This window comes from Zalophus californianus, chromosome 4 (assembly GCF_009762305.2).
Source record: "Zalophus californianus isolate mZalCal1 chromosome 4, mZalCal1.pri.v2, whole genome shotgun sequence".
NCBI lineage: Eukaryota > Metazoa > Chordata > Mammalia > Carnivora > Otariidae > Zalophus > Zalophus californianus.
Window position 1 is genome coordinate 7,150,256 of NC_045598.1, and position 25,049 is coordinate 7,175,304.

The window sequence follows — 25,049 nt, forward strand, 5'->3', positions numbered from 1 at the left end:
ACACCCCACCGGAGGCACCCAATCCTGGTTCGTCCCATCTCTGGTGATGCTGGGTTTGATTCATTGGCTGTGGAACAAAGTTTTAAATATCTAAAATAGAGAGTAGCTATATTGCATGAAAATGCAGGAAAACAGTGAGACAAGAAAATAGTATGGGGGCACCTGGGTGGCTTAGCCGTTAAGCGTCCGCCTTCGGCTCGGGTCATGATCTCAGGGTCCTGGAATCGAGCCCCACATCGGGCTCCCTGCTCGGCAGGAGGTCTGCTTCTCCCTCTCCCACTCCCCCTGCTTGTGTTCCCTCTCTTGCTATGTCTCTCTCTCTCAAATAAATAAAATCTTAAAAAAAAAAAGAAAATAGTATGAAATGAAACCTGAACATTATAAAAGATTTTAAAATCTGATCACATAAAATCAAAACTCTATTCATGGAAAGAAATATATAATCAAAAGAATAATGACAAATTGTTGAGCTATGTGTAATGTATATCACAGCCATAGGACAAACTTTTTTTTTTTTAGATTTTATTTATTTATTTGACAGAGACAGCGCCCACAGCTGGGGAGTGGGAGAGGGAGAAGCAGGCTCCCCACTGAGCAGGGAGCCCGATGAGGGCTCGATCCCAGGACCCCAGGATCATGACCTGAGCCGAAGGTAACTGCTGAACAAGTGAGCCACCCAGGCACCCCAAGACAAACTTTCTTAATATATAAAGAACACCTGTTGATCAATAAGAAAAGACTGCCAGCTCAAGAAAGAAATGAGCAAACAGTGTAACACATTGCTCATAAATGGCTCTTGAAGCTATGAAATGAAAAATTCCTTTATTTCTTCATAAGGAAAATGCAAATTAAAATGATAATGATATACCATTTCTAACCTATCAGATTAGCAACAATTAAACAGTTTGACAACTGGGGTGCCTGGGTGGCTCAGTTGGTTAAGCATCTGCCTTCGGCTCAGGTCATGATCCCGGGGTCCTGGGATCGAGTCCCGCATCGGGCTCCCTGCGAGAGCCTGCTTCTCTCTCTCCCTGCTGCTCCCCCTGCCTGTACTCTCTCTGTCAAATAAATAAATAAAATCTTAAAAAAAAAAAGTTTGACAACTTCTGCCAAGGGTTGGGGGAAATAGGTATTCGTGTACAGTTTTAATGGGCATATACAGTTTTAATGGGCATATAAAATGTTACCATCTCCATGAGAATGAGTTGACAATACTGCAAATCTAAACAGATGCACCCTTTGCTCTAGCAATTCAGCTAGAATTTATCCTATAGATACCCTTAAGTGCACAAAAATGTGTATAAGAATATTCCTTGTTAATAGTAACAAAAGGGGCACCTGGGTGGCTCAGTTGGTTAAACCGCTGCCTTCAGCTCAGGCCATGATCCCAGGGTCCTGGGATCGAGCCCCACATCGGGCTCCCTGCTCATGCAGGAAGCCTGCTTCTCCCTCTGCCTGCCGCTCCCCCTGCTTGTGCTCTCCCTCTCTCTCTCTCTCTCTCGCTCTCTCTCTCTCTCGCTCTCTCTGTGTGTCAAATAAATAAATAAAATCTTTAAAAAAAAATAAAAAAAAAATAGTAACAAAAGACAGAAAACTTAAAAGTTCACCAATGGGGGACCGGTTTTAAGAAATTAAAATACAACCAATCAGGGCACCTGGGTGGCTCAGTCGTTAAGCGTCTGCCTTCGGCTCAGGTCATGATCCCAGAGTCCTGGGATTGAGCCCCACATCGGGCTCCCTGCTCAGTGGGGAGCCTGCTTCTCCCTCTCCTGCCCCCCACCGCTTGTGCTCTCTCTTTGTCAAATAAATAAAAAATCTTTAAAAAAAATAAAATAAAATACAACCAATCAAAGAATGCCATAGAACCATGAAAATGAGTAAGAGTTCTAAATGACCTTAGATATAACTTAACTTCTCCATGCCTCAGTTTACTCATCTGCAAATTGCAGACAGTAACAGTATTTAGTTCACAGGATTTTTGTGAGTAAATGAGTAATATAAGTAAAGCACTTTTAACAATACCCAGCACACATGGGGCATCTGATCTCAGGGTCACGAGTTCAAGCCCCACACAGGGCATGGAGTCTATTAAAAAAAAAAAAAAGAAAAGAAAAGAAAGCAATACCCAGCACACAAGAAGTGCTCAAGAGGTATGAACTGAATGATGACAATGATGACGGTGTTGGTATAGAATGAGTTCCAGGGCGCCTGGGTGGCTCAGTTGGTTAAGCCACTGCCTTCGGCTCAGGTCATGATCCTGGAGTCCCGGGATCGAGTCCCGCATTGGGCTCCCTGTTCAGCAGGGAGTCTGCTTCTCCCTCTTCCCTCTCGTGCTCTCTGTCTCTCATTCTCTCTTCTCTCTTTCTCAAATAAATGAATAAAATCTTTAATAAAAAAAAAAAAGAATGAGTTCCAGTACTTATTGTGAGGTGAAAAAAACAAGATGCAGAACACTGTGTATGACAGGTGTGAAAACAAACAGTGCATGTCAAGCATGTGTGTGTGATCACGCTTGTGCACGAAGCATGTGCACACATGTAGAATGTCTCTGGTTAAGACACACAGGACACTGGCTGACAGCGGTCTCTTTTGGGGCTGGGAAGCCAGGAAGGAAGACTATATAGCCTTTTGAATTCTATACTATGTCTCGATGACCCAGGCCAAAAGAAATGAATGCTATTTTTTAAAGGAAGAGGGATGGGGTCAGAAGACAAGAATAAGAGAGAGCTCTTCCTCTGGGTGGTCCTGCCGGCCCAGGAAGTGCTTAGTGGGGGGCATTAAAGCTCCTCTGTCTGTGGCTCTCAGGCCTAACAAACCTCTTCTCTCCCTACGAGACAGAACGTGGGCAGCCAACAGCTGCGGCAAACGGGGCACACAGCCTCTCGGGCAGAGCTGCAGCTTCACCCTGGGGGGTGCAGAAGGACTCTGTACTTGTCCTGGCCAACTCCACTCTCCCGTAAGCTCCAGAAGGCTGCTCTGTGCAGGAAAGCAGAGCCAGGGCCCTGGAGAGACGCCCCCACAGCCAACCTGCGGGCTTGTAGGCCCCACCATGTCCTCCTAAAAATCACCGGCACCCCATCTTCCTCCAACTCCAGCGATCGGCCAGAGGAACGCCGTGTGCCTTGAGAAGCCACCAGGCAGTGGCAACAGTGGGGACAGACATGGGTGGGGGGCAGGGGTGAGGGGGAGATGACACAGTTTCTGTCTCAGTCGGGAAGCTGAGCACATGGTCTGAGATCATGGCTTACCCGAGCTGACCTTGGCAGTTGCCCTACCACCTTTTGCTCCCACCTTTGTAAATACGATTGGATCATTCTGGGGCTCAGAACTACCACTTTTACCTGCTTAAAACCCCCAAATCATCTTGGTAGTTTTCACATCTTCATGGCTATAAATCAGCCTTCTTCCACCCACCCCCCCCATCCCCACAGAAGAAACAAAATCACAAAGAGAAAATCATCCAAATGTTCTCTACCTGAAGAGAATAGAAGAAACCTGGAAGGTCCGAAACACGTTTCAGTTCATATTCCTGCAGCAGAAGAACATTCTGTGAGAGGCGAGGGTCAGAAGGGGTCTGTGGGAAGCCAGGGCTGCCTGCCTGTGGGGGCCTGTGAGCCTTGGTCTGGGTAGGGGGGCTGTCAAGGCTAACCCATGTCCTTGGAAACCGGGCCTCTGGTTTGCCTGGTGATTTAGCAGGAAGAACAAGGGTGGGGCCCACATCAGGAAAGGTGTTTGAACCCACAGGGATCCTGATTCCCACAGGAAGCCTCGCTTGCAGAATCCAGGACTGCGGGATGATGAGGCGGTAACTTCATCTGTCTTGGAGCTGTTGTTCAGCTCAGGGGCACGGACCACAGGATTCCAGCAGCAGGAAACATGTGGGTGGCATAGGATACTCAGGAGATACTCGGGTCTGCAAAAAACCTTAACTGGAGCTGGTCTCCAAAAGCCTCCCACCCAGCTCTCCACGTGGGAGAGGACATGGAAGTGGGTCACATTCTCCCGGCTGAACCAGCGTCACTGTGGGCTCCAGCCACACTTAAAGAAGTCCAGGGACACTGAGTGACCTGGCCTTCTTGCTGGGCCGGCCATTTCCTCCTGATCTGGCAGCAAATGGTGATGAGCCCCCAGGCAGAAGGGGCAGCTGACTAGCCCCAGGAAGGCAGTGACATGTCAGGGGCCGGGTGAAAGTAACATCACCCAGGAGTATGCTGTGCTGGGTCTTCCTCTCACTCTGAATATGGGCAGATGCCTCTGCCAGCCCTTTGCCCTCTCCACCCCTGCCCTACTGGAGGGACAGAGGAAGAACGCTGTGTGCTTTCCCATGACCTGCTGGGCCTCCCTGACCTCACTCTTTGAAGGGATCCTGAGGCCTGATGCTGGGAAGACTTGGGGAAGAAATAATCCTCCCACCCCACTGTGTATAAATTGACCCCACACAGGTGTCGATAGGCACCAGTTCCCTCGGGAACCCCGTGGGCCTACCGGAGAGCACCAAGCCGCTAGCCCCACAGCCCGCCCACTGCCATATACCTGCTTTCCAGAGTTGGCAGAGGGAGACCTGACAGGCAGGAGAGACAAGGCATAAAGAAAGGCACCAGACTGGTGGCATAAATTCAACAACAACAACAAAAAATTGGGAAGAGCCTATGATCATTCCTTCCTGACTTGAACTCAAGTAACAAAGGGTTGAGGCTTTCAGTGGAAATGAGTTCTTTTTTTTTTTTTTTAAAGATTTTATTTATTTATTTGAGAGAGAGAGAGAGAATGAGAGATAGAAAGCACGAGAGGGAAGAGGGTCAGAGGGAGAAGCAGACTCCCTGCTGAGCAGGGAGCCCGATGTGGGACTCGATCCCGGGACCCCAGGATCATGACCTGAGCCGAAGGCAGTCGCTTAACCAACTGAGCCACCCAGGCGCCCTGGAAATGAGTTCTTATTGTCCACACCAAGTGCAGCTTTTGTTAAGCATGACATAAAAGGGCTCTGATCTATTAACTCTCCCCTTGCTCTTCTGGGAAGCCAAACACAGTCCTCCACCTTAAGGCCCACCTAGGGCAGGTACCCAGGGGAGCCAACGTGTACACCTGGAAATTATATCCTCACTCTTCCCTGAGAGTTCAAAACATTCACCAACACATTCTTTCTTTATTCACATGACTCCATCTAGATAATAAGACTCTTGGCCTAGACTATAAGCTTTGCATGGGGAAGAACTATTTTTACTCTGCTCATCACAATATTCCCAGTGCCTACCATGGAGCCCAGATCATAATAAAAGTTCTGTAAATATTTATTAATTGAATCAGTGAATCATTAGAAGGAAGGGGGGTAGGAAGAAGGACGAATGGAAGAAGGCCGTCACTTCTTGGTATCTCTGTGTTCTTGGCTTATCTTATAAAGACATCATAGCCAGGATTAGAAACCAAGCCCTTTATCTCCTTTCTCTGCCTTGCCATCAGTAGTCCTCAATCATGTTAGGAGGCATGCAGACCTGCTTACAGAAGCTTGTACACTACAACACAACCAGGAAAAATGGAGAAACAGTCATGATCCTCAATCCTTACGAAACTTCGGAAGGAGGAAAACAATGCTTTGGTCCAGTTGTGTCCACCACGCAAGGACACCTCTCCCTCTGGGGACTGTTGTCTTTCCCTTTTAACAAGGCTTCATGGAGGATCAGGGCATAATAGGTCTTTAATACCCGAGTTATAACAGCAATTGGTGCTCAGCGCCCTTTCATAAAAGAAGTTCAAAAGTACTTTGGCTCAAACATCACAATGCCCCTGGGAGCTCTGAAGGTACAAGTATCATTATCCCCATTTACAGTTGGGGAAAGTAAGGTAAAGGGAGGTTAATTAGCTTGCCCAAGGTCAGATGAGACAGGGAAAGGGTATAGGATTCAAACCCTTTGCAGCAGCCAGTCAGCTAACTCTGGCCACCCGAACAGTGTCACCCACGCTGGGCTTAAGAGATTTTTCTCTTCTCTACTGTTTCTGCCGAGAAGCAGTATCTAACATGGGGCTCTGAGCTCGTGACCAGGAGACATACTGCCTGGGTTTGAATCCTGACTCTGTTCCTGACTAGCTTGATCTCTAACAAATTACTTAACCTTTGCGGGCCTCAGCGTCTGAATATGTAAAATGGAACTAATGGTGCGATCTCCAAAACCAGGGTGAGAATTAAATGAGACAATGTATATAAAATGCCATTTTCATTCATTTTCTCAATGAGCACACATCACTCTCATTGAAAAAAAATTACTTGAAAAAAGGGTTGCACCCACCCTGGGCTTAGTTTTTACAAGGCTGCAGATGACATATGACTAACAGGCATTTTGGAATCTGCCAATGAAATGTCCCAGGAGCCTGAAAGTGACTTGCCAACACCAAGTTTAGATTCCCACTGACTTGTGTTGGCCCCTCAAGGTTAGCAGAGCAAGTGGCATCATGAACACCAAGTGACAAGGGGGATGCCTGAATGAGAAGCCGGCCAACAGCACCCCATCTAACGAGGCCAACTCTGGATTCCTGGCCAACCGAACCCCTGGGTTCTAAATGCCATTTCTCTGAGTGCTCTGCTGAGCTTCCCAACTGCTCTCAGCCCAGACCAAAGACAAGACAGCCAATGCCTTCTAGGTACCACTGTGTTCCTGCTCAAACAGGAGGTGTTCATGGGTGACAGGTGTGGCCAGACTCTCTATAGAGGGCCAGGTGATACTGAACAGGGGCCTGGAAGAAAAGTGGTGGTGGGCTGGAGGGAGACAGCTACCCAGTCAATCTCAACAAAGATGCTGTGACATACATGTGTGTGGACATCCCTGATGCACACATGAAGACCAACAGCAAAACTCCGTTATTTCAGTGTCACTGCCAAGATAAGAAGCTTTAACTCGGGGCGCCTGGGTGGCTCAGTCAGTTTAGGCATCTGCCTTTGGCTCAGGTCACAATCTCGGGGTCCTGGGATCAAGCCCTGTATCGGGCTCCCTGCTCATCGGAGACCCTGCTTCTCCCTCTCCCTCTGCGTGCTGCTACCCCTGCTTGTGCTCTCTCTCTAAATAAATAAAATCTTAAAAAAAAAAAAAGGTGGGAGAGGTATTTAATTTAAAAAAAAAAAAAGAAGCTTTAACTCATACAGAGAAGAGCAGAGAACATACGACACGCCACAGTATAAGGCAAGATGCTAAGAACAGGCAATGTTCATTCGTTCAACTCAAGAAACTGATTATCCTCATTCTTGGCGGGGCAGGGGGGAGGTGTGAGGAAGAAGGCTCAAAGGAATCTGCAGGACATAAACACACACACACGCACACACACCTGGGCCTTTGTTAGCCTAGCTGATGGCTCCTGTATCTCCTGGGCACCTAGGCCAGAGAAAAGAGGAACCTGATGGGAATAAAGTCAACACTGCTGGCCTGCTGGCCTCCAGAAGCTTTCCCAGGACAAGGAGAAGCCACTCACTGCTCTTCCTAGCATCCTGCTCTTTCTCCTAGCATGGACCCTCAAGGAAAAGTTCCCAGGCAGTGAGTTCCCACTGTTCAGAATTGATGAGTAAGATCCAAATTCCTCACCATGGCCACAGATCCAGCCCGTCATCTCCTCGGTCACCACACTCCAGCCCCACCGGACTTAGGGCTCCGGCTGTCCTCTGTGCCCATCAGCCGGGTCCCCGTTCAAAGTCGCCCTCTGAGAGCGAGCTAGAGTTCTGATCCCAACCCCCATCCCAGTCATCTCCGTCTTAGTGCCCTGCTTTATTCTCCCCATATCTCTTTTCACCACCCTGCATTACTTTGTTTACCTATGTACTGTTTGTCTCTCCCACCAGAGTATAATCTACATTAGACCACGGATCCTGGTGACCTTGTTCTTGGCTATATATCCCCAGCACCTACCACGGGGTCTGGCATAAAGTAGGTGTTCAGTACGTCATTCAATTTAACAAATATTTACTGAGTGCCTACAAAGTTTAGACACTGGACTACAACAGTAGACCAAAAAAAAAAAAAAAAAAAAAGACAAAATCTCTGCCCTCAAAGAGCTTCTGGTGGCAAATAAGAAACAGATAAATAACAGTGGAATGATAACCACTACTTCAACCAACCACATACTAAGTGTTTGGTGCTGTTCTAAGCATCTGATGGGTATGACCTAATTTAAGCCTCCCAACCACTCCCTGAAGGATTAGTATTTTACAGATGGGGAAACTGAGGCACAGGGAGGTTAAGTTACTTGCTGAAGGTCACATAGCTTATAATGGCAGAAACCAAGATCCAAACCCAGATAGTCCTGGCACAAAGTCCATGCTCTGATTCAGAGCTACACTTCCGCTTTGCTGAGTGTTGAATAAGGACTCGGTCAGCGGCGCCCACAGCTGTTCTCTGTAGGCAGGGCTGCAGAGAGAGCAGATCCATTGAGGAGGGGCTGCCCTGTTCTGTGAGCTCAGTGAGGTGGAGACGGCTGGCTTTACCACTGTACTGCACCCTGCATGAGGAGGGATCTGCAGGGAGGTGTGGTCTGATGACAAGACAGGGACGGGGCCAGGATTCCTGGCTTCTAGTTCTAGGTGCTGAGACACCCAGACAAGTCAACTAATATTTGATGAGTTTATTTTTTGTGCAGGACACTGAGCTTGACGTTGGGAGCGATGCAAAGATGAATCCACCAGAGATCCTAGCCTCAGAAAGCCGAGAGTCATGCAGGTACACTTGAAGCTGAAACAGAGGTCGAAATTGGCAGGTGCCACTAAAAAATGTACAAACTGCTATGGGATTTCAGGAGTTACGTAGCCTCTAGGGGCCACAGGTCCCCAGCCAGAAAAGAGGGGGCTGGCCTACACAACCCCCAAGGTCCTCTGCCTCTCACATGTTCTGATAGCACAGTTTGGGAGTAGCACAGAGATCAAGTTTTATTCTGGTTAATAGTTCAAGTGCATGGCCACTGACTGGTCGTCTCATCTACCATGAGAACAGTCCCAATTTCTTTGAGCAACATCTTAACAGCATCGGCAGGGCAATAAAAATACTCTCATTCCAATAATGCAGCCAGATATGGGAACGAAGCCCAGTGTGTTCTGCGCTCCTCCACCTTTAACTGGTTTTTAAACCCACAAACCCTCTTCCATCATCAAGGAGGGGGTGACCCTTCCGTGAGCACATTGTTATAACGTGGGGCCCACTCCCTATTCACCTTGTTCTTGTCTATATCCCTAGAGTCTAGCACAGTACCTGGCTCACAATATGGGGTTGAGCAAGGTTAGCTGAACTAAACCTGAGTATGATATAGAAATTATCTGCTAGACGTATAAATCTGAGTCGGTGTTTCCTGAAGTTTTGCTTTTCACTTCACTTTTAGTACCACCAGCCTGGTCCCCCAGGCCACCACCATTTCTTGCCCAGAAGCTGCACTCGTCTATCTCCCAACTGGTATCCCTGCTTCTACCTTTGCGCCTTACAATCCAGTCTCTATACAACAGCCAGAACGGATCCTTGAAAGCTTAGATCTTATCACCTCTGCTTAAAATCCTCTAACAGCTTCTAACTGCACTTGGAATACGATCCAAACTGGTTCTTCATAGCACTTAACGCCACTAAAATTACTTTGTCTGCTTATTTGTTTACTCCCTCCTCTTTAGAGTGTCCGCTTCGGGAGGGCAGGGGCTGGGTCTGTTTTCACCCCTGGAGCCCCAGTGCTCAGTATGGTGCATGTCACATAGTGAGCACTCACCACTTATGGATGAGTCTCCAACTTATAGAGGCAACTTGTATTTACAAGGCCCACTAACTCCACCAGAAAACCATGAATGACACACTGACATTTAACAGCTAGCACCTTTTTTATGATTCAAAGTCCTACTTTAAATCAGAGGAAACTGGTATCTCTGGACATTTTTTAATGGCCCAAAAGATGAGTATCACTTAGGGTCTAGAGCCAGGAACAAGAGCCCAGTAGTCGCAGAAGGGACCTAAGATCCAAGGCACTTGGGAACAAAACCTCAGGACAAACTCTGACTTCCCTCCAGGTCCCATACTGACACACCCTGTGCCTCAGTTTACCCAAAACCAGGAACAAAAACCCAGTAGTTGCAGAAGGGAGCTAAGATCCAAGGCACTTGGGAACAAAACCTCAGGACAAACTCTTGACTTCCCTCCAGGTCCCGTACTGACACACCTCGTGCCTCAGTTTACCCAAAACCAGGAACAAAAACCTAGTTGTTGCAGCAGGGAGCTAAGAGCCAAGGCACTTGGGAAGAAAATCTCAGAACAAACTCTGACTTGCCTGCAGGTCCAATACTGACACACCCCGTGCCTCAATTTACCCAGCAGCCAGCCAGGCACACTTCCCTAAGTTCTTTGAGTGACAGGAGACAAAATAATTAACAGCTACAGCATACTTAGATTCTCAGATAGGAGGTGCTGCAAGCCACACATCTCATTATTCATAAAACTCTTGATTTGCTGCCAAGGCAAGCCTCCTCCGCCTTCCCAGGGGCTAACCTGACAGCAGGTACTGCTCAGACAAGTTCAGCACACAAGAGAGAGGGAGGCATGGGGGGCCTAACAGAGGTTGGGTGTCCAGACCAATCTATGTGCCTCGCTTACCAGGTTCAAGAATGAGGAAGGTGGTTGGGTGGGGGTGATGAAAAGGAGATGACAAGTGCAGTTTGGGGCTCCCAGTGGTTCATTTTGCAGGCTCACGAATGCACACCCGCCATACAGGTGAAACATGTGCCTGCAATGTGCACCATCCAGGAACACTCACCAGGAGAGGTGGAATGGGGAAGCGACAGTTCAATCACACGAGAGAGAGGAAGGGCGGCCCAGCGGCCAGACGTTGGCAGCATTTATTTTGGGGAAATATGGAAGGGCTCTATACAGAGGGTCGGGATGCTGAGCGTGGGGAGCAAGTGAGGGGACGGTCAGGAGGGCACGGGACCTGGAGTGCTGACAGACGGTGACAACCGCGCCGACGCGGTGGGGTGAACCACAGAGTGGGTGGCTCGGACACCTGTGGAGGCGACCCCGGGGCGAAGGTGAGGACGGCTGGAGGGTGGTCTGTGGCGGGGTCGGGGGCGGCGAGCGGCGGGAGGCGGCGGCGACCAGGCGGGGCGAGGAGGCCGGGCCCAGACCAGGGCGCCGCGCCGGGGGCCAGCCAGCGGGTCCGAGAGGGGTCAGGGGCGCCCTCCGCGGCCCCTCCCCGGGAGACAAAGGGCCGGCGGCTCCCCCGAGCCCCGGCGCGGCGCTGTGGGCGCGGGGCCGGCCTCGGCGCTTACCTGGGCCGCCCGACCCGGCCGGGCCGGCGGGGGCTGCGGGTCCGCGCACGGCGCGCGGCGGCCTGTTCCGGGGCGCGCTCAGCCCGAGCAGCCGCGGCGGCGGCGGCAGCAGCAGCAGTGGCGGCGGCGACGGCGGCGGCTGTGGTGGCGGCGGCAGCAGCAGTAGCAGCGGGAGCGGCCGCCAGAGCCTCCGCCTCCCGCTCCGTGAGTCACCGCGGCGGGGAGGGAGGGAGGCGCCAGGCCGCCGGGGGAGGGACCGGCGGAGGGGGCGGCACCTGGCTCCGCGCGGGCGGCGGAGGCGCGGCCACCGCAAGGCCCGGGGGTGTGTGTGGGGGGACTTGGGGGGGAAGGAGGGCCGGGCGCCAGGGGAGGGACCTGAGGGTGAGGCGGGGCCGCGGGGCCGTGGGACGCCCATTGGTTCAATCGGCCCATGGGGCGGGGCCTCCTGCCTACGGGGAGGGTACTGGGGGGAGCGCGGGGACGCTCATTGGGCTCCTCGGGAGAAGGTGGGGCCAGGGATCCCGGGGCGGGGCCACGAGATGGGCGGGTGGAAACAGGGCCGTGGGTAGTGGCCGAGCCGCGCTCAGAACGAAGGGGTGGAGCGGGAGCGGGGGCGGGGAGGGTGGGCAGGGGCGGTCTGAGGGCGGAGCTGAGGGCGGATTAAGGATGGAGCTGGTTCTGCGGTGAAGCGAGTCTGCCCGTCCCTAGCTGCTCCAGAGGCACAGAGATCCCGTAAAAATAATGGCCTCTCCCACACACGAGTCTGTGTTTAAAAATGGGAGCGGTCAGACGGGGCGGAATCCTCGGTGAGGCCGGTTTCTCCAGGACCCCTAAAAATCTGAAACGGACGAGGTTGCAAAACATTTCGAGGCGTGGTCTTCCTGCGCGGTGGAACTGGGAACACAGCTACCTTTGAAGCTGCTAGGCCCACTCTTGAATTGGACGCCTGTCTAACCTGGGATCCACGGAGCCCAGAAAGCTCAGGGATGGGCCTCCGTGGGTCCGTTCAACTTAAAACATCATGTATCTTGGTGGGGAGGAGAAAGGGTCCATGATTAAAATGTTTATCTGCTAGATGGCTCTGACTGGAGAGAATACAGGGAGAAACAGCCCTTCTTGGGCAAAATATGAATTGCTTTGAACACCCACTTTCCCTTTTAAAGGGACGCGTGTCTTTAAGAATGGCCTCACTTTCAACATTTTTAACAGTTACATAGTGTTACGCTAACCACACTTTAGAAGCCCTCCTGCCTGGCTTTTCCAGCCTTTCCTTTGGCCTGTTTTCAGTCCCATCCTCTTCCGCTCCCCTCACATTTCTTCCCCATCCTTATGCGAGAAGAATAGGAGATTTTTTTTTTTTACTTTATTGTGTTTACATTTTGTAATGTCCATATTACTCTTTTTGAGTTCATAACTATTTTAGTTACAACTGAGGAATATTTTATCAAAATTAGGTGGACTTTTGGGTGGCTCAGTTGGTTAAGCGACTGCCTTCGGCTCAGGTTATGATCTCAGGGTCCTGGAATCGAGTCCCGCATCGGGCTCCCCGCTCCGCGGGAAGCCTGTTTCTCCCTCTCCCACTCCCCCTGCTTGTGTTCCCTCTTTCGCTGTCTCTCTGTGTGTCAAATAAATAAAATCTTAAAAAAAATTGAAGTCATGAGATTATGAACTCAAAGGCCAGAAATAGGTCCTAGTCATGTCTGTATCCCCATTAGTATCCAGGCTACTATGCCCACGGCGAGGGCTCAACCAATATTTGCCCACACTGTACCAGCGGATCCTTCAAGTTTCCCATAGCACACCAATGCAAAAAATGTACACATTCAAATTATGATGTAAATATTGATGTTTAAACAAATGAATTAAAACTAAACAAGTTGCTTGGTATTCAAGACATAATGTATAAACGCATTTTTTTTAAAAGATTTTATTTGTTTATTTGAGAGAGCCAGCACAAGCAGGGGGAGCTGCAGAGGGAGAGGGAGAAGCAGGCTCCCGGCTGAGCAAGGAGCCTGACAGGGGGCTGGATCACAGGACCCTGGGATCATGACCTGAACCGAAGGCAGCCGCTTAACCAACTGAGCCACACAGGTGCCCCAGCATATGTCTTTTAAAAAATGTATGCATTTTATTTATTTATTTGTCAGAGAGAGAGATACAGAGAGAAAGAGCACAAGCAGGGAGGAGCGGCAGGCAGAGGGAGAAGCAGGCTCCCCACTGAGCAAGAAGCCCTACACGGGGTTCGGTCACAGGACCCTGGGATCGTGACCTGAACTGAAGGCAGACGCTTAACCCACTGAGCCACCCAAGTGTCCCAAAAAAGAAAATCTTCAAAAAAAATAAAATAAAAGACATACGCTTGGGCACCTGTGTGTCTCAGTCAGTTGGGCGTCTGCCTTCGGCTCAGGTCATGGTCCCAGGGTCCTGGGATCGAGTTTGGTGTCGGGCTCCCAGCTCAGGGAGGAGCTTGCTTCTCCCTCTCCCCCTTGCTCTTGCTCTCTCTCTCAAATAAATAAATAAATAAATAATCTTTAAAAAAAAAAGACACATGCTTAAGGATAAAGGTGGAAAAGGAATGCAGAAGATGAAAATGTGTCTGCGTGAAATAATGGATGCTTTTCCTTTTTTCAAATTTTTCATAAATCTATTGTTTTTATAGTTCAAAGTTACAATAAGTTCATCATCACAGTCAGTCCCTCAGCTACCCTATCAGCTCCGAGCTGGAAAATTCTTCCTTTCTAGACAAGAGTATTACTTCAGGATTAACTCAGGCTCCACCCATCTGTAGGGTCTTAGAATGAAACACTGACCCGAGGTTTAGGATGTAGGGAACATCTGTTAGTTCTGACAGTCCAGCACTGTCTCTTCCCCTTAGGAAACTGCTCCTCCCTACCCTGTACCCCCTAGAGGTCCCGAGGAGGCTATCAATTACAGTATTCTGCCCTCTCCTCTCCACAAAAAAAAAACAAAAAACAAAAAACAAAAACAGGAGAGACATGGGACCCAAGCTGGACCAGTCAAGTACTACATTCTCTTGACTGCTGGCTAAGAAGCAGTCCCAAGCTGAACCAATTGAAGTCCTTCCCTAAAACTTTCTTTTTTCTTTCTTTTATTAAAGATTTTATTTATTTGAGAGAGAGAGAGAGAGAGAGAGAGAGAGAGAGAGAGCACAAGCTGGGGGAGGGGCAGAGGGAGAGAGAGAGAGAAACAGACTTCCCGCTGAGCAGAGCTGGTCTCAGAACTTGATCCCAGGACCCTGGGATCATGACCTGAGCCGAAGGCAGAAGCTTAACCGACTGAGCCACCCAGGCACCCATTCCCTAAAACTTTCTGAATTGGAAATGAAGGGAAGCCCTCTTTCCCATTAGATCAAGAACTAGAAGGATATGACCTCGAAAATGTTAGTATCATCTTCCACACACCACATGGAAAATTCTGAAAGAATAAGGCAGTGTTACAAGACAGAAAGGGACCAATATTTGGAAGGAGGAAAAAGGAACAGGTAGAGAAGAAGAGAGACCTCTAACATCCAGTTTCAGCGGACCTTGTACCAGCTCTGTTCACACCATCTCACACTTGATAGGTCCCCAAATAAGCCTCTCCCCCAACACTCCCCATCTTGAGTAACCACCACCACACTCCACACAGTTGCTTGCACCAGAAGCTTAAGAGTCTCCTTGACACGCTGTCTCCTTTATCCCTCATATCCAGTCCATATCATTTCTGCCCCCAAACCTCTTCTTGAATCTCCCCACTGCCCACCACCTCCATTTCTCTTAACCCATCATCAGCTCTCATCCCGTCTCCAACAGTAACTTCCAAATGCTCTCTCCTTCAGGCTTTACCCCCAATCCATTGTCTTTTTCTTTTTCTTTTTTTTAAGATTTTATTTATTTATTTATTTGACAGAGAGAGCACAAGCAGGGGGAGTGGCAGGCAGAGGGAGAAGCAGGCTCCCCACTGAGCAGGGAGCCTGACATGGGGCTCGATCCCAGAACCCCAGGATCATGACCTGAGCCGAAGGCAGCCGCTTAACGACCGAGCCACCCAGGCGTCCCCCCATTGTCCTTCTTAAAATGTACTAATCTTGTCAGTCCTCTGGTCTTCAATGATTTCTCTTTGTTTTCATGATGAAGTTCAAACTTTTTAGCATGGCTACAAAGCCCTGTGTCCTCTGGCTCCAGCCTGATCTTAAACTGGGCTTTGCTGACTGGGCTCCAGCCCCACGTAGGCCTTCTCTCTGTTCCTTGATCAAAAGGTAATTTGTGCTTCATGACTTCTAGTTGTGCAGTTCCCTTTGCCTCAGTGGTTCTCCGCTTCTCCCTTCATCACATGACTGAATATTTGATCTTCTTTAAGAAGACTTTTATTTTTTTAAGATTTTACTTATTTATTTGGCACACAGAGAGAGTGAGCACAAGCAGGGGGAGCAGCAGAGGAGAGGGAGAAGCAGGATCCCCGCTGAGCAGGGAGCCCGACACAGGGCTCGATCCCAGGACCCCGGGATCATGACCTGAGCCGAAGGCAGACGCCTAACTGACTGAGCCACCCAGGCGCCCCAAGGAGACTTTTCTTAACCTATGCTAGCCCCAGTCCAGCATGGCCATACATTCCAGGAGGGCAACGACATCCCTGCAAACCACTCCCACCTAACACAGGATCTGGCACATGCAGATGTCCACCAAATATTGTTGCATGAATAAATAAATTAATAAAACCCATGTAGAGGGCGCCTGGTTGGCTCAGTTGGTTAAGCAACTGCCTTCGGCTCAGGCCATGATCCTGGAGTCCCAGGATGGAGTCCCACATCGGGCTCCCTGCTCAGGAGGGAGTCTGCTTCTCTCTCTGACCCTCTTCCCTCTTGTGCTCTCTATCTCTCATTCTCTCTCTCTCAAATAAATAAATAAAATCTTAAAAAAATAAAAATAAAATAAAACCCATGTAGATACCCTGCCCAGGACTGTCCCTTCCACTGGGCAGCGACTCCTGCTTGCCCAGCTCCACCCCCAACCCCAATGCTATCAACCCCTCCTCACTCTGGCTCTTCACTCATCACATTTATGATTCTGGATTTTATCCTTTCATCTTTGGGGAGGGCCGCTCTGTGCTCCCAGACATGTATGTATCTTTAAATACTTGTTTTCCGGGGCCAAAAAAAAAAAAATCTCTATCCTCTCTGCCAAAGGGATAACTATAACAGTAAAAAGTTTTAGGCCACGTGTGAAAGAACAGCAGAGCCACAGGCTTACGGGGAAGGAGAGCTATTCTGAAGTAGGCTTGCCAAAAGCGTTCCTCAAATTTTACCCCATAAGATGGCCTTCCTGCCTAGGAGTTTAGTGAGTACAAAGCGAGGATGGGAAAGAAAGGAAGAGACTTTGTACCAAATAAGGACGAGGTTTGGTAGGAAAGAAAAATGAGAACCCATTCTTTTTTTGTTTTGAGAACCACATTTTAAATATTAATTAATAATTTCCAGGAAGACAGAAAGAAAATAATTTGTCTTTTGCTCTGGTCCCGATGTTTGTCTTCCTGTTTACATTTGGTGCAGCTCTAACTTTTCGGAGGACAGAGTGATAAGGGGGCTAAGGGCACAGCAGGCAAGGAGTGCCACAGTCATGCGCCATTCTCCTGTGTTTCGCTTTGCAGATGACTTGCCATCTAATTTTACTTTGGGAGATAATAAGGAATTATTAAACACAACGATGAAAGCATTTTGTAGATCAGTGAATATACATATTTTGTGTCACGAGTGGGCTATGTGCAGCTGTGAACATCTGGCTCTCTGCCAACCTGTCCCCAGAGCATTGGTTTCTGCATGGGTAGATCCTCCTAAATCACAGAACCCTGTTCGTATTGCACTTGGGAACAACAGAAAGAGACGATTATTCATTCCTTTGGCTGAGGGTAGACCAACATGTCTTGTAAATGTATTTTGTCTGTGCAGAAACATTTTATTTTATTTTTTAAAGATTTTATTTATTTATTAGAGAGAGAGAGAGAGAGATCACAAGCAGGGGAGAAGGGTAGAGGGAGAGGCAGACTCTCCGCTGAGTAGGGAGCCCGATGCGGGGCTCAATCCCAGGACCCTGGGATCATGACCTGAGCCGAAGGCCGACGCTTAACTGACTGAGCCACCCAGGCGCCCCTGTGCAGAAACACTTTAATCACCTAGTTAAGACAAACCAACACAGGACTCCAATTTGGATCCAAATACTCAGCTTATCACCCTTTAAGCATACTAGTTTGTTTGTCACCTTTTTCCCCCTATTGGTTATCGTTCAAAATTACTATCCCAGGGCCTCCTGGGTGGCTCAATCAGTTAAGCATCTGCCTTCAGCTCAGGTCATGATCTCAGGGGCCTGGGATCGAGCCCCAAATTGGACTCTCTGCTCAGTGGGGAGTCGCTTCTCCCTCTCCTCTCCTTCTCCCCCTGGCTTGTGCAAGCTAGCTCTCTCTCTCAAAATGAGTAATAAAAAAAAATGTACCATTCCTAAAAGCAAATAGCCTTTACTCTCTGGGAATAAACAGTAAAAACAGCTCTTTTCCCCAGCGCATACCAGCACGCTTCCTATCAGTAGATGTTGCAATGCTACCAACGTATTCAGGGTGAGACTGAAGAACATTCCTGACAGGCAGTTCCGCACCCTGTTGGGGTACAGATTGCCCAGTAGTTTACTGCTGTAAACAAATAGAGGGGCCTGTTCTGATTAAATATGTGTAGCTTTGCTCCCACTCTGCACTGTTGTAAGAGCAGAAATTTTCAAACCTGAGACTATAAACCCTCCTGTTTCACATTCATATGGTTGTCAGGGAGTTCCTGAAATCCTTTGCTGTTTGTGACACTGAAGCCTGGCTTTGGGGTAATGTGACAGACACTTAGATTTTGCATTTTGGTCCAGCAGCAATTGCTCAATCTAAACGAACTTTGTGGTTTTCTTTTCTCCATGTCCCCCTCCCCTCATTTTCTTCATTACTGTTCTTCTGGGAAATTTCTTCCCATCAGCAGGTATTTGCCCCCAGCTGGTGCATCAGATGGGGCTCTTTTTTAAGCCTCAGATGAAAGCTTATGCAAAGGGGACAGGCATGGTGCAAATGTCCTGGGATCCAAGATTTACTCACTCTTCTCCCACATGCTGCATAACAGATAGTAATGATTATTAATTATTTAAGCAAAGAACATGAGAGCCAACACAGGCAGGAAAAAAAAAAGGAAGCTGCACTCTAGGATCCTCTGTTGAAACCATTTTAATTAGCACAAGCTACGGAGCCAAGGGAAATAGACCAACATACCTAATAGCTGAAGAATTTAAAAAAATTCTTTACCACTTTTTTTCCCTTAAAAGACAATTTAGCTTACATTTGTGTATGTTGCTGATAAACTGGAACAGGACAGTGAAATGGCTTCCACAGCTCCCTTCACTGATGGAAGGGGGGGTGGGTGTCGCAGGGGGGTGACTGAAGGAGGTTCAGTCAGATCTTTGCAGGTGCCAGTGAATCCTAAGGCCGTGAGTTCCAAGGCTCCCCTGAAGACATGTCTTTCGTGTTCATACGCGGTAAGGACATTGAAACCTGAAAGTTGAAGCTCCCTCCACCCTGATTTTCTTTCCTTTGTTCTTTGGACTGAAACCTTCATGAGATTTTCACTTCAAATTTCAAAGCTCGTGTCATTCCTGGTATGTTTTACTTTTTCTCTGTAAATATCATGATACCGAGAACAGTTTTTCTCTCTCAGGTAAGCTGTGACACGATTTATTTTTTTTTAAGATTTTTTATTTGTTTATTTGAGAGAGAGAGAGAGAGAATGAGAGATAGAGAGCATGAGAGGGAAGAGGGTCAGAGGGAGAAGCAGACTCCCTGCTGAGCAGGGAGCCCGATGTGGGACTCGATCCCGGGACTCCAGGATCATGACCTGAGCCGAAGGCAGTCGCTTAACCAACTGAGCCACCAGGCGCCCGAGCTGTGACACGATTTAAAAAGCTAAGAACCCAAAAGCTGTGAATACAAAAGGGCATAGGTCTGATTTTATTTTCAAATTCTTGGACTATCTTCACCTTGTTGAAACTAGTCCAACCTTCGCACAGTGTCAGTCCCTCAGTTAATGACCTTTTCCTCTTATAATCAGTTTTCATTTCTCATTCAGTCCCATTTAGAAATCAACTCTCATTGTTATTATAACCAACCTGGCTCTGTGACTAACAAGAGACTGTTTCCTTTGCAGGTGTTTTGTTTTGTTTTGTTTTACCTTGTTCCAGCATTCACACTCTCTTACATTAAGTCCTTACGGGATATTTTAGTTGAACTGATTCAGATCTTCATCAACATCACATGTGGCCTATTCCCTGACTTCTGTTCAAGCACAGTCTCTGTTCTCATTCATTCATTCAAGAACTATTAGCTGCCTCCCAGGTGCATGTCATCACTCTCAGCAGGGGATAAAGCAGCACATCAGACAAACATTGTCCTTGCCCTCGTGATGGGTAAGATGAATTACACAATTGAATAATTCACCGCAGCTATAGTTAAGTGCTAAAAGCTGAAATACACCAGCCTGTGAGGCCATATTATGGAGAATCTAACCTTGCATTAGGGTCAAGGAGAATCTCCTTGGCAATGTAACATTTAAGCTTCCACTGAACTAGGCATTAACTAAGCAGAGGGTGGGGAGGAGAGGTTAGCACACACCGGGACCAGTCCATAAAAAGGTCCTGGGGAGAAAGGAAAGCATGGTGAGATCAAACAACTGAGAGAAGGCTGGGTGGCTGGAGTGCAGAGTGTTGGGAAAGAGGCCAGGCACTTTACAGATCATGCTAAACTTTTGGTCTTTATTCCAAAATAAGAACTAGAGAGGTTTAAACAAGGACGTGATATGGTGGGTTTGTATTTAAATAGAGAAATATGGGGCACCTGGGTGGCTCAGTTGGTTAAGCGTCCGACTCTTGATTTCAGCTCAGGTCATGATCTTGGGGTCATGATCTCAGGATAGTGAGATTCAGCGTGGCACTGGGCTCTGTACTGAGCGTAGATACTGCTTGAGATTCTCTCTCTCTCTCTCTCTGCCCTCCCCACCACTGACTTGCACGTGCTCTATCAAATAAATAAAGAACCATGGCTTTAATATGGAGAATGGACTAAAATAAAACAACAATGATGTATTAGGGGCTCCTGGGTGGCTCAGGCGGTTAAGCCTCTGTCTTCGGCTCAGGTCATGATCCTGGGATCCTGGGTTCCTGGGGTCGAGCCCCACATCCCAGGCTCCCTGCTCAGCCAGGAGTCTGCTTCTCGCTCTGCCCCTCCCCCTTCCCCTGCTGATGCTCTCTCTCTCTCTCTCAAATAAAATCTTTTTTATTTTTAAAGATTTTATTTATTTATTTCACAGAGAGAGACACAGCGAGAGAGGAAACACAAGCAGGGGGAGTGGGAGAGGGAGAAGCAGGCTTCCTGCGGAGCAGGGAGCCCGATGTGGGGCTCGATCCCAGGACCCTGGGATCATGACCCGAGCCAAAGGCAGACGCTTAACAACTGAGCCACCCAGGCACCCCTAAAAATCTTTTTTCAAAAAAATGATGTATCAGTCAATTATTGCTGAGTAAAAAGCCACTTCAAAACTCAGTGGCAGAAACAAACATTTATAATTTTAGCACAGGCGTCTGCGAATTGCTTGGTGTGGGTCTACTTCAGGCTGTGGGTTGACTGATTCTGCTGGTTTGGGCTGAGATCAGCAGGTTTTAGCTTCAGGATGGGATTAAGTCTGTTTCACATGTCTCCTCATTCTCCTTAGACTAGAGGCTACATAGGACATATTCTCTTATGATGAATGACAAAAGAGCAAGAGTGCCAAGCTAAACCATGGATGCACATTGAAGACCTCTCCAGAAGTCATATCCATAAACATTCCATTGGCCACATGCAGTCTCATGGCCAAGCCCAAAACAGTGGGATGGTGAGTAATATTCCAACATAACAAAGTGAAGATGAGCAAGGCATTTTCCATTCTGATGGAAACCAAATAAATCGTAGAGGCCATTGCTTTCCTCATCCTAAGCCACCTTGCTTTAGACCCCAAACAACTGCTTTAATTTCCCCAAAGCCTTTAACAGGTAGGGTATAGTATAAAACTGGTGTAATATTGGCCTAGAACTACTTTGATCATTCACAGAATGGTTTAGGGTCCTCAGCCCCAATTTTTTCACTGGATCTATGGATGCAATGATGATTTTACAAGTTTTCAGAAACAGATTGACCCCTTTTTGCACGTACTTCTATGGAAACATGAGAGGGGTTTCTTCCTGTCAGGGCTGGCTCCACCTTGCCCAGGAACGCTCCCTCTTCTGCCAGTTACTCCAAAGCTACCAGTTCTACGATGGGCTCCAAATGGAGAGGAGAGAAAGTCAGAGTAGGTACCTAATTTATGATGGATGGCTCTGGCATAGGGCTATGTACTCTCATCGATGTTTATTTATTTAAAGATTTTATTTATTTATTTAAGAGAGAGACAGAGAGAGCAAGAGAGAGCAGGAGCGGGGAGGACGGGAAGAAGCAGACTCCCCGCCGAGCAGGGAGCCCGATGTGGGGCTCGATCCCGGGACCCCAGGATCACGACCTGAGCCGAAGGCAGACGCTTCACCGACTGAGCCACCCAGGCGCCCCTCTCTGATCAATGTTTAGGTATAATTTTGTTTTTTGCATTTATTTTTTTATTTTTTAAAAGATTTTATTTATTTGAGAGAGCATGAGAGAGAGAGAGAGAGAGCATGAGCGGGGGTGGGGGAGACAAAGGGAGAGGGAGAAGCAGGACCCCCCCGCCCCGGCTGAGCAGGGAGCCCGACACAGGATTTGATCCCAGGACCCTGGGATCATGACCCAAGCCAAAGGCAGCCACTTAACTGACTGAGCCACCCAGTCACCCTATTTTTTTGCATTTAAAAAAAAAAATTTTTTTTGCAGGAAAAAGAAAATCTGTGGCCCACCCCTCCAAGCCCTGATTTCTTATCTCATATTCTTGGGCTCAGCTTTAGCAGTTAGGCATGTATTCACAGCAACTGTCCTGGGTCTGTAATAAGAAGCTAGGCTTGTTATGGGCATCAACATTTTTGGTGGGGTGTAAGGCTGAGGGGAAAGTTCAAGTTAAGTTGGAAGCAGCCCTGGGGAGTAAAAGTGAACTATTCTTAGCTGAATTCAAGTGGAGGCAATTCACTTAAAGAACCCAAAGGCTTTTGCAATATCTTAGGTTGACTTTAATGAGTAGTTGATACTGAAATAGCTCCCGGCTCCAGGGGGTAGACCGAACCTATTGAGAACCTCTCCTAGGAGATAAAAAGGTGCTTATATAGCTTGCATCATGAAGTAGTGTCAACTTCTTCCGTGCCCCCAGCACAGGCTCAGCATGGGAGCATTTCTGCTCATCTTAATAATTGGTGGCTAAGTACAGACAGAACAGAAAGGGACACTTATTTCACTAATAAGTAGAAAAGCTTTCTGAGGAAAGAGAAGACAGGCTCACAGGAGGCAGGGATTCCTCAAGCAAGCATACAGGTGACACGTGAGACTTTTTAAAACAACTTTGAGCAGGCAATTTCCATTTAATTTCTTTTCAGAGTAAGAGACACATAGGAGCAGCCTGCTAAAGGGGCTGCAGAGTCTGGAAAAGATAAAGAGGCTAGTTTTAATATGCCTTCCATTTCTGCAGCTAATGACACCCTGCTGAGACAGACTATAATATTAACGCACAAATTCCCATAAACTCAGTAACATTCTTTCAGTAGAATGTCTTGGGTTAGGGCACCTGGGTGGCTCAGTTGGTTAAGAAACTGCCTTCGGCTCAGGTCATGATCCTGGAGTCCTGGGATCGAGTCCCACATCGGGCTTCCTGCTCGGCGGGGAGTCTGCTTCTCCCTCTGACCCTCTTCCCTCTCCTGCTTTCTATCTCTCATTCTCTCTCTCTCTCAAATAAATAAATAAAATCTTAAAAAAAAAAAGAATGTCTTGGGTTATTTATTTTAAGATCTCCTTAGCAGAATTTAAATCACTAAAAGGAAATAGAACAGAAAAAGTAATTTATCTCACCTCCAGGAAAGGAAAAAACAAAAATAACAAAAGTAGGCTTTTTCCATTAGGTACTCCCAGTTAATTTTATGATCTTAATTTCCCATTACTTCAAATATCTAGAATATGAACATGAGCTTCCCTTAGTCAAACCAAACACAATGCCTCCATTTTATTTAGTATTCTTAAAATGCATGTTTTGAGATTTAAAATATTTTATTCTAATGAAAGTGGTATTATTTAGCTTTTATATAGTTCCTTACGCTGCAGTTTCAAAGCAATTTATACATTTAATAGCCACTCTTCACAAAATAGCTACATGAATATTTGAAAACATTTGTCTTGTTTTAGAGAATATTAAATGGAGAGGAGGTTGGAATACTTCTGTAGGGGAGGAAAAATATCTTTCCTCTACCCTTTAATGTTGTTGAGTGGGACCCCTATTACAAAAGACATTAACAAGAGAAAAGATACAAATTTAATTAATGTTTTTTTAATTTTATTTATTTATTTGAGAGACAGAGAATGAGAGAGAGAGAGCACGAGAGGGAAGAGGGTCAGAGGGAGAAGCAGACTCCCCGCTGAGCAGGGAGCCCGATGCGGGGCTCGATTCCAGGACCCTGGGGTCATGACCTGAGCTGAAAGCAGACGCTTAACGATTGAGCCACCCAGGCGCCCCCCAGCATAATATTCTTTACAATATATAGATACACAGTGAAGTAATGTTTCTAAGAACCCAGCTAACTATGCTAGAGTAACAGATATCTTTTTTTTTATTATTGTTAGGTCTATTTAAAACCTAATTTTATCACTGTAAAATAAACCTCTTGGTAATGCAGCTGGATATCTAAACTTCTATTTTTTTAAAATATCTTTTTTAAACATTTTATTTATTCATTTGAGATACAGAGATAGAGAGAGAGAGAGAGAGCATGAGCAGGGAGAGAGGCAGAGGGAGAGGGAGAAGCAGGCTCCCCACTGAGCCAGGAGCCTGATGTGGGGCTCGATCCCAGGACCCCAGGATCATGACCTGAGCCGAAGGCAGATGCTTAACCATCTGAGCCACCCAGGAGCCCCAAACCTCTAATTTTTTTTTAAAGATTTTATTTACTTGAAAGAGAGCACAGAGGGAGAGGGAGAAGCAGACCCCCACTCAGCAGGGAGCCCAACGTGGGCTCAATCTCAGGACCCCAGGATCATGACCTGAGCCGAAGGCAGACACTTAACCGACTGAGCCACCCAGGCACCCCTAAACCTGTATTAATTATATAAATAGTAAAGAGTCATTTTTTAAAAAAAGATTTTATTTATTTGACAGAGAGAGCACAGGCAGGGGGAGCAGCAGAGGGAGAGGGAGAAGCAGGCTCCCCCCAGAGCAGGGAGCCCAACATGGGGTTTGATCCCAGGACTCTGGGATCATGACCCGAGCTGAAGGCAAACACTTAGCCAACTGAGACACCCAGGCACCCTTAAGCAGTCATTTTTAAAAAGATTTCATTTATTTACTTGAGAGAGAAATAGTAAGAGAGCACGAGCAGGGTGGAGGGGCAGAGGGAGAAGGAGAAGCACACCCCTACTGAGCAGGGAGCCAGACCTGGGGGGTCCCAGGACCTGGGGATCATGACCCGAGTTGAAGGCAGACGCTTAACAACTGAGCCACCCAGGCGCCTCCTAAAGAGTCATTAAAAAAAAAAAAAAAAAAAAAAAAAGACACAGGGGCACCTGGGTGGCCCAGTCAGTT

General features: G+C 47.6%; 1 protein-coding gene across 2 annotated transcripts in view; it reads right to left on the reverse strand.

Annotated features, from left to right (window-relative positions):
- CTNNBIP1 (catenin beta interacting protein 1) overlaps nt 1–11,320 on the reverse strand; it is a 50,754-nt gene extending 39,434 nt beyond the window's left edge. The window contains exons 1-2 of one of the 2 annotated variants that reach the window (XM_027579736.2): nt 11,267–11,301; nt 3,476–3,529 (exon numbers count right to left, since the gene is read on the reverse strand). The gene's annotated coding sequence lies outside the window, so the exon portion shown is untranslated. Of the gene's footprint in view, nt 1–3,475; nt 3,530–11,266 lie in introns of both variants that reach the window. The other variant, XM_027579745.2, reaches the window with a different exon arrangement.
- Between the last annotated feature and the right edge of the window lie 13,729 nt (nt 11,321–25,049).